We start from the raw sequence: 10,106 nt of genomic DNA, 5'->3' as shown, positions 1-10,106 counted from the left end.
ACTATTGTTGTTAGGTGCTGTGGAGTTGATTTTCAACTCATAGTGACCCCATGTGACAGGGTAGAATTGCCCCATAGCGTTTTCTAGGCTGCAGTCTTTATGGGAGCAGATCGCCAGGTGTTTCTCTGGAAGAGCTGAAGAGCCACTGGGTGGGTTCCAACTGCCAACCTTTACGTTAGGGGCCGAATGCTTAACCGTTTCACCACCAGGGCTCCTTAACTGACGCTTATAACCTGAAATTTTGCTGGGCCCACTGCTAAATTTAAGTTGTTTTTAGGTTGATTTTCCAGAATATAGACATATTAACTGCAAAAAGTGACGTATGTACTTCTTTCTTCCCAATTCTTAGTTTCTTACTTTTCCTTCTTGAGGAGTTATTACAAGCATCTCTAATATAGTAAATACTAAATTATGTCATGTTCAGGAAATTAAATTGATTAAACTGAATCACATTAGCGCATCTTAGTCTGACACATCAACAAAATTCAATATATGTGCAGGTTTGAAAGTTCAAAGGCGACAGAAAAAACAAAGTGAAAAGTAAAATCTTTCATCCATATCTTAGTTCCAAAAACCCACTGCCATGGAGTCAATTCCAACTCATAGGGTTTCCAAGGAGCAGCTGGTGGATTCAAACCATCAACCTTTTGGTTAGCAGCCTGAGCTGTTAACCACTGTGCCACTAGGACTCCTTACTGTAGTTAGACATCTTTTTATACCTGTTTTTAAGAGCAACAGCTCTAGTGCTTCTCTATTAAGAGAGGATTCCAGGTGTCCAGGCTTGATCTGTGGGGTAGACTTCCTTTGTAAGAGGTGGGAAAGGGAAATTTTACGTGTGAAGTTTCTCTGGGCCGCAGAGTACTGTAAGGAGACATTTGGTCCTAACAGCAAGCCCCCAGAACTCAGACTCTGGGCAAACTGGGGGAGGGGCACTCCTTAACCTCTTAAGCCATGAAGTAAATGGGAAGGAATGCTTTTACAGCGAGAGAGAGAGAGAGAGAGAGAGAGAGAGAGAGAGAGAAAGAGAGAGAGAGAGAGAGATTGAGAGAGATAGAGAGAGAGAGATAGGATGTACTGGCTCCCACGAGGAGCCCTGCTGGAGAGTTGTCCAGAAAGACATTCTAAACGGATTAACACTATTGATGCATTGCTATTTTGCACAAATTCTTCTCTTTCTTTGTAGCCTGCTGAGATAGTTTTTGGTCCTCTTTGTTGTTGTTGTTAGCTGCCAGCAAGGCAGATTCAGCTCATGATGGACTCATGTATAACAGAACGAAACGCTGCCAGGTCCTGCACCAACTTTATGATCATTGCTATGTTTGAGTCCCTTGTGGCAGCCTTTCTGTCAATTCATCTCATTGAGGGTCCTCTTTAGCATCTGCCATCGCATCACAAATTTCTTTCTGGATTGCCACGTAGTCCCTCTTGTCACCACCATCATTGATGTATTATTTTCTGATTAAAAATACTAATCAGTTAGGGCTTTTTCATGAGTCTTTCTTTCTCTGAGATCCTTCCAGTGGAGTTTTCAGCTTCCCCTTCCCCTTTGTGGTTGGTGTCCTGGCTTCCACAGAGAGCCTACATCCTGCACTCCTGGAACGCAGGCATGCCAGGGAGGGTGGGCATGCCAGGAGTCTAGCTGCCTGCGAACGAGTTGTGTCCTGGGGAAGAATGCTTCAGACAGACAAACTTGGAACAGGAATAAGCCTCAGGTGACAGGCCATAAGAGGCTGCTTGTCACTCTCACCTGTCGGATACTTGGCCCAGCCATCTAGGACCTAGCATCCCATCCCTGGTCTGTGCTGTCTCAGCCCCTAGACTGAATACAAACCAAATTGGAAGAGCTATTTTCAGTAGAAACAATACAAGACATAGGACCAGAAGAGCCATTTTCTGTAAAAACTATAGAAGATACAGGACCAGCAGCAATGGTGTTCTCTTTCACTGATGTCTACATGTCAAAGGATGATGGAGAGTTGTCTTGCTCTCCACCCTTCCATGAACATATCGCTAGAGGCAACGTGGCTTCAGCCCATTGAGTTTGCCAGAGAACACAGTGCTGCTTTGATCTCCTGCTCATCAACATGGGTGGTACTCATGTGTGATGGTTAGTTTTATGATGTTGTTAGCTGCTGTTGAGTCGGCCCCCGGTTCATGGCGACCCCATGCATAATGGAATGAAACACTGCCCGGTCCTGTGCCATTCCCACGATTGGTTTTGGATCAGACTGTTGTGATCCATAGGGTTTTCACTGACTGATTTTTGGAAGTAGATTGCCAGGCCTTTCTTCCTAGTCCGTCTAGTCTGGAAGCGCCACAGAAACCTGTTCAGCATCATAAGAACACGCAAACTTCCACTGACAGACGGGTGGTGGCTGTGCACTACGTGCATTGGCAGGAATCAAACCCAGGTCTCCTGCATGGAAGGCGAGAATTCTACCACTGAACTACCATTGCTAAGCTATAAAATCAAAACCAAAGCAGTTACCGTTGAATCAGTTCTGACTCATGGTGATCCCGTATATTGCAGAGCAGAACTGTGCTCATAGGCTTTTTACGGTTGTGATCTTTTGGAAGCAGATCGTCAGCCCTTTCTTCCAAGGCATCTCTGGGTAGGTTTGAACCACTGACCTTTTAGTTAGTACCCCAGTACTTAACCATCTACGCCACCCACCCAGGGACTCCCTGGCTGAGCTATAAACCCACTGCTCTTGATTCCGACTTATAATGACCCTATAGGACAGAACAGAACTTTTTCAAGGCTGTAAATCTTTATGGAAGCAGACTGCTCCATCTTTCTCCCCTGGAGTGGCTGGTGAATTCAGACCACTGACTTTTTTGTTAGCAGCCAAGAGCTTAACCAATGTGCCGCCAGGGCATTGGGTTATTCAAGCACTAATCTAGGTGTTGCTGTGAAGGTATTTTGTAGGTGAGATTTAACATCTCCAATCAATTGACTTTAAGTAAAGGAGATTATTTTAGATAATCTGGGTGGGTGTCATTCAATCAGTTTAAATGCCTTAAGGGCAAAACTGAGGTTTGTTTTTCTTTGTGATTTTTACACTTACATTTTTATTTTATTTTATTTTTATTGTGTCTATGGCTCCACAGGAGCCCTGGTAGCGTCATGCTTAAGAGCTTGGCTGCGACCAAAATGTCGGCAGTTCGAATCCACCAGGTGCTCCTTGGAAACCCTACGGGGCAGTTCTGTCCTGTAGGGTCTCTATGAGTCGGAACCCACCAGATGGCACCGAATAACAACAATAACAACGTGGCTCCACAACTTCCTTTGTTCCCCCTGAACTATGAGAGAATAAACTTCTCTTCTCTAAATTGACCCACCTGTGGTATTTTTGTCACAGCAGCGCTAGGTAACTGGACATGGTGTCGGGAAACCAGAAGGGATGGTTCCACACCCGTGGTGCCGGTAACAGTTGAGCTGTTACTTCCCCTGGGCTGAAGGGACGAAAGGATGGAAAGGTTTCCAGAACCCGGAGGCAGCAAGTTGTATAGAGGAGGCTGCCTTTTGAGGAACTTCAGTGGAGGGACAGCTAGACCAATGAGACCTCTGAGGGAGGAAGCAGAGGGGATAAATAACCCTGACCACTCTCTCTTTCTTCCTCCATCTCTTGGTGGGCTTCCTCCAGCTAGAGGCCAGTCTACAGGGGTCAGCCTCTAGGCAGAGAGCTGGGTGGAGTGAAATAGAGAACGGATCTGGAAGGGCAGAGAAATGCTGTCTGGCCCACAGAAGTTATACTGGGGTACTGAAACTCAGGAGATCTGCTCTCCCTTTGGAAAGTATTTTTTAGTTTTACATGCTGTTTATAGTTTCTCTTTGTCCTAGTGATTTTTGAGCCAAGGCATTAATGTTCCCGCAGGGGACATTTGGAAATGTGTGCTGGCGTTTTCTTTTTCTTTGATTATCTCAATGACTGGGGGGCATAACTGGCATTTTCTGGGCAGAGGCCAGGAATACTAAATATTTTGCAGCACTAAGGAAGAGTCCTAAATGACCAAGAACTCTTCTGTCCAAAATGCTGATAGCGCCCTGTTGAAAGCCTTGGAGAGTATTTCTCTTGCAAACATCTGGAGAGGGTGAGGGCAGGATGGGCTCAGCCAAGTGAGGGCAGCAGAGAGTGGCTATGGCTAGAACCGGGACGTCTAGAAGAAAGCTGGTTACCCTAAAGGGTAAGACGTTTAGGACGCTAATATCTGCACAGGCAGCTGCGGGAGGGCCAGGATTGGAGCTGGTCTGTGCCTTTTAAAGGGATTATTTATGGAGATGAATGAATTGGCATCGACAGGAAACTGCCAGAAATTCAAGCCAGATTCAGACAAGGAAGTGGAATAAGGGATATCATTGTTGATGTCAGATGGATCTTGGCTGAAAGCAGAGAATACAGAAAGATGTTTACCTGTGTTTTATTGACTGGATCATAACAAATTATGGATAACATTTTGAAGAACGGGAATCCCAAGACACTTAATTGTGCTCATGCAGAACCTGTACATAGAACAAGAGGCAGTCGTTCGAACAGAACAAGGGGATACTGTGTGGTTTAAAATCAGCAAAGGTGTGCGTCAGGGTTGTATCCTTTCATCATACTTATTCAATCTGTCTGCGGAGCAAATAATCCGGGAAGCTGGACCGTATGAAGAAGAACTGGCATCGGGATTGGTGGAAGACTCATTAACAACCTGCGATATGCAGATGACACAACTTTGTCTGCTCAAAGAGAAGAGGACTTGAAGCAGTTACTGATGAAGATCAAAGACTCAAGCCTTCAGTATGGATTACACCTCAACATAAAGAAAATAAAAATCCTCACAACTGGACCAATAAGCAACATCATGATAAATGGAGAAGAGATTGAAGTTGTCAAGGATTTCATCTTACTTGCATCCACAATCAGTGCCCATGGAAGCAGCAGTCAAGAAATCGAACAACATATTGCACTGGGCAAATCAGCTGCAAAAGACCTCTTTAAAGTGTTAAAAAGCAAAGATGTCACTTTGAGGACTAAGGTGTGTCTGATCTAAGCCATGGTATTTTCAATCGCTTCATATCCATGCGAAAACTAGACAATGAATAAGGAAGACTGAAGAAGAATTGATGCCTTTGAATTAGGGTATTAGCAAAAAATATCGAAGATACTGTTATGACCGCCAGAAGAACGAACATGTCTGTCTTGGAAGAAGTACAGCCAAAATGCTCCTTAGAAGCCAGGATGGAGAGACTTTGTCTCATGTACTTTGGACATGTTGTCAGGAGGGACCAGTCCCTGCAGAAGGACATCATGTTTGCTAAGGCAGAGGGTCAGTGAAAAAGAGGAAGACCTTCGACGAGATGGATTGACACAGTGGCTGCAACAATAAGCTCAAACATAGCAATGATTGTGAGGATGGTGCAGGACCTGGCAGTGTTTGGGTTGCTGTGAGTTGGAACTGATTCAATGGCACCTAACAACAACATTTATGGAAGAGCCTGGTCAGATAGCAGGAGCTGGGAGAGGTATACAGTGAACTAGTAGGGAAAGGGCCCAGGCGTTTAGTAAACAAGACGTTGTTAGGTACCGTCGAGTTGATTTGGACTCACAGCGACCCTATGTGACGGAGTAGAATTGTCCTATAGGATTTTCTATGTTGTAATCTTTATGGACTCAGATTGCTGGGTCTTTCTACCATGGAGCTGCTGAATAGGTTCTAACCGCCAACCTTTGGGTTAGCCGCCCAGTGCTTATACATTGTGCCACCAGGGCTCCGTCAACAAGACATTATTAGAAGTCCACAAATCAGGCTAGCGGATGCAACAAGACTATCTGTAGGCAGGGTGAGGGCACAGGATTGCTAGAATGAGTATTCCATGTCTTCTAATTTAGCACTTTCCCCACTTCTCTACTCCGCTTCCAGAAATGACTAACATTCTCTTCACTCTCTGTTATGGATTGAACTGTCCCCCTAAAATATGTGTTGGAATCCTAACCCCTCTATCTGTGGATGTAATCCTGTTTGGAAATTTGGAAATAGGGTTTGTTATGCTAATTAGGCCATACCTGAGTAGGGTGAGTTCTAAACCCAATCACTTTTAAGTTATAAAAAGAACAGATGAGACACAGACACACACACACAAAGGGAGATAGATGCCATGTGAGATCCAAGAAAAGTTGGAACTATCTATAAGGAAGGAGTCTACATGGCCAAGACCCTGATTTGGACTTTTAGCCTCCAGAGCTGTGGGAAAATAAATTTCTGTTCTTTAAAGCCACCCACTTGTGGTATTCGTATTAAAGCAGCATTGGAAAACTAAGACATTCTCCCTGTAGTATATACAGTTGAGAAGAGAACGTGTATTAATGAATCTAAATGAGTTGATCTTTTCTGGTGGGCGTGAGAAAAAAGAAAGAACTTAAAGTAGAGTGGAGTACAGGTAGTCCCTGACCTATGACATATTTGAGTTATGACGAACAATACTTTCGATCATGTTTTTTTTTGTACTCTTATTGTTAGTAAAATGTACGAATGCATGTATTAATATATATCTGTAAGTTTATATGTAATGTTTCAACCCCCAAAGACAAATAAAGATCAGATTTATAAAGATAACTGATAATAAAAAACAGTAATATTGAAAACTTAAAAAAAAAAAAAATGAGGTATTTGACATGTCAGAACTGACCTACGATGGGGTCGTCAGAATGGAAAACTATCGTAAGTCGTGGACTACATGTAATGTAATATGGAAGAGGTGTTCCTTGGGCCATGATGAAGACTGGAGAAGCTAGCCAGCTTGAATATTTCAATTAAAAAAAAGACGACAGCAAGGGGAATGACTTCGCGGGCAGCAAGGGGGAGAGCATAGGGAAGGAGAAGGGACTTTTGGTCCCAAGAGTAGGGGCCCCTAAGCTTGCACCCTGGTAGCATTCCGGGGAAATGGCACCTAGGGGGATAGTAGTACACCTAGAAGGACTGGTCCCCTGACCGGGGGTTTGTACTTTCACCTTGGCAAAACTTCCTGGATGCCAGACAGGGCACAGAAGCAGAGACCTGCCAGACTTCAAGGGACCTGAGAGGTTTGGACAAAGACCATGACTGTCTGATCTTCCCCCATGTCCTTGACATCTATATAAACTTTCTAATGGCTATCGAAAGTGAGGCAGCCCCAATCATGACTGAGACTGAATTTCTTACCAGTTTGGTAAAACAGAGGCTTGAAGTAGGATTTAAGTTGATTTGATTTAAAGAAAATAATTAGGATATTTCTTGAACCCTGAGGTTGTGGATGCAAAGCCACCGTTCCTCATTCATTCATTAAGCATTTAGCCAATATTTTAGCTCAATATTTATTGAGCACTTGATAGATACCAGGCACTGTGCTAGGCGGTAGGAATGGCTCAGGCATTGACACTGTCCCTGCCTGATGAAGCAAATAAATAACTACAAATAGAAATATGTGATAAAAAGAATTGAAGAGGTTGAAGTGGCAGAAGATAAGGCAGGGAGATGGCAAACAAACCCTAATTAAGATAGGGTGGTCAGGACAAGCTTCTCTGAGAAGGTGACATTTAAGCTGAGACCTGAGAGATAAGAAGGAGTCAGTCATGTTCAGGCAGAGGAGACTGAATGTGCAAAGGCCCTGTGGTGGGAAAGAGCTTGCTATGTTCAAGGGACTGAAAGAGGACCCGTGTGCCTGGAGCACCATGGGATTATGAGAGAAAGGGATGCAAGGAGGCAAGAGAAGCAGTCAGCAGATGGGTCATGCAGTCTTGCAGGCTGTGGATTCTATTAAAAAATCACTCTGGCGATGTTCTATGCATCGGTGGAAGACAGTGCGGCCTCACGGAGGCCAAAGGATGCTGTGGGAGATATGTAGCTTGGCTCGCTCAACGTTGTTCAAACCTCTCTTCTTTTGTCTTCCCTTGCTACATAGACTGGAGAGCAAAACATCACTTTCTCAGCTCCCTAGCAGTTGGGTGGCCGTGTGACACAAGTTTTGGCCAATGAGATGTAGGCAGAAGTCTCTAGGGGATAAATTCCATTTCATAAAAAAGAAAGCCCAAGACAGAAGCTTTTGCCCTTGGCCCCTTGCCTTCCCCTTTCTTCCTGCTTGGAACACAAATGTGATCCCTGCAGGGAGTAGCTATCTTGTGACACATGGTGGATGATGAGGCAGGAAGATAGAAATAACCTGAGCCGCCTTTTTCCATGGTCCTTGTTACATAAGTGAAATAAACTCTTTGCCTGTTTAATCCACTGTAATGAGGTTTTTGATACTTACAGCCAATTCTGATATGGATGCAGCTGTCCATAAGAGGGGACATGGCAGCTTGGACTAAGGTGGTAACAATGGGGAGGAAGAATAGATAGATTTGGATCTATTTTGGAGGAGAACCACCAGGCCTTGCTGGTTAATTGGGCATGAGGAGCGAGGGAAACGTTAATTAGTTTATACAAATTACACAGCTAGCAAGTGGCAGAGATGAAACTCAAACCCAGCACTGCCTGTCTGCCTTATACACCAGTCATTCAATAAACGTTTGCTAGAAGAATGAAGAACACCAAAGACACAAGGAAAATATTAGCCCAAGAGACAAAACGGACCACATAAACTAGAGACTCCATCAATCTGAGACCAGAAGAACCAGATGGTGCCTGGCTACCACCAATGACCTCTCTGACGGGGAACACAACAGAGAGTCCCTGATGGAGCAGGAGAAAAGTGGGGCACAGAACTCAAATTCTAGTAAAAAGACCAGACTTAATGGTCAGACTGAGACTTGAGGGACCCCAGAAGTCATGGCCCTGGACAACTCAGAATAAAACCATTCCTAAAGCCAACTCTTCAGACAAAGATTAGACTGGACTATAAGACATAAAATGATACTCGTGAAGAGTGTGCTTCTTAGTTCAAGTAGATACATGAGACAAAATGGGCAGCTCCTGTCCAAAGGTGAGATGAGAAGGCAGAAAGGGATAGGAGCTGGTTGAATGGACACAGGAAATCCGCGGTGGAAAGGAGGAATGTGTGGTCACGTTATAGGGATAGCAACTAGTGTCACATAAAAATGTTTGTATAAATTTTTGTGGGGTATGAGAAACTAACTTGAGCTGTAAGCTTTCACCCAAAGCACAATAAAAAAAAAAAAAAAAAGAAAAGAAAAATAAATAAATATTTGCTAATGATAGTGACTCTAACAGGGCTTCAGGCCTTTTCTTCAATTTCAGACCCCTTCCCGTTGGGCTTCCTCTAACCTTGGGTTGTAAGCTGTCTTGGGGAGGAGGGACAATGCTCCCAAGGCCCTAATTCCTATAGGCTCCCTCAGAGGAACCCCCTTGTCCCTCTAGAACCCAGAGCTCATTAAGCCCATCAGCCCACGTGGACCCTGGTCCTGGTCTCCCAGCGAGTCTCACTGAAGACCAGGTCCAAGCTCTAAGGCTGACTTATTTAGTAAAATGAAGATGCAAACTCAGGAATTTTTCTTCCAGCCAACAGAACAAGCGATTCTCAGTTATACATACTACTGGGAAAGCTGGATAATGGAAGAGGATCTTAGCCTTGAGTGTATGGTATAATTTCTAAATAATGGGAGGAAACCGACAAATTTTCTGAATAGAACATTTTCTCATTTTCTTTTGTTTCCTATGTTAACAAAATGATTTTCCTTGTTGTAAATTGCACTCCTTCCCTTTACCTTTTATTGTTTTAAAAAAACAGAGAACACTTTTTCCCCCTAATTATAGTAGGAAATAACTTCACTGCAGAAAATTCAGAAAATGAAAAAGCATGAAGAAAATCATCAGTAATTCTACCTATCAAAAATAACCCCGTTTTAAAGAAGTATTTTTTCATGTATGTAAATTTTTTTTCTTTGTACAAGAAATTGTAGATAAACTGTTTTGAAACCTGTTTATTTCTGTGTAATGTACAGTGAAACCTGTGAGAGCCGGAACTCAATGGGACGGCCTTGTTTTTCTCGGTCTAGCAAGTTGTCCACCTTTGACAGGGTGCAGTCTTACACTTTTCTATTGCTGGTTTTAGTAGAAAACATTTGAGTTTTCCTTCCCTGACAAGTGTTTGCCTACACAGTGTCTTTGCCAGCTAGTGCTGC

This window comes from Trichechus manatus, unplaced genomic scaffold (genome assembly GCF_000243295.1).
Source record: "Trichechus manatus latirostris isolate Lorelei unplaced genomic scaffold, TriManLat1.0 scaffold00028, whole genome shotgun sequence".
NCBI classification, from domain to species: Eukaryota; Metazoa; Chordata; class Mammalia; order Sirenia; family Trichechidae; genus Trichechus; species Trichechus manatus.
Note: the sequence above shows the minus strand (reverse complement) of the source record.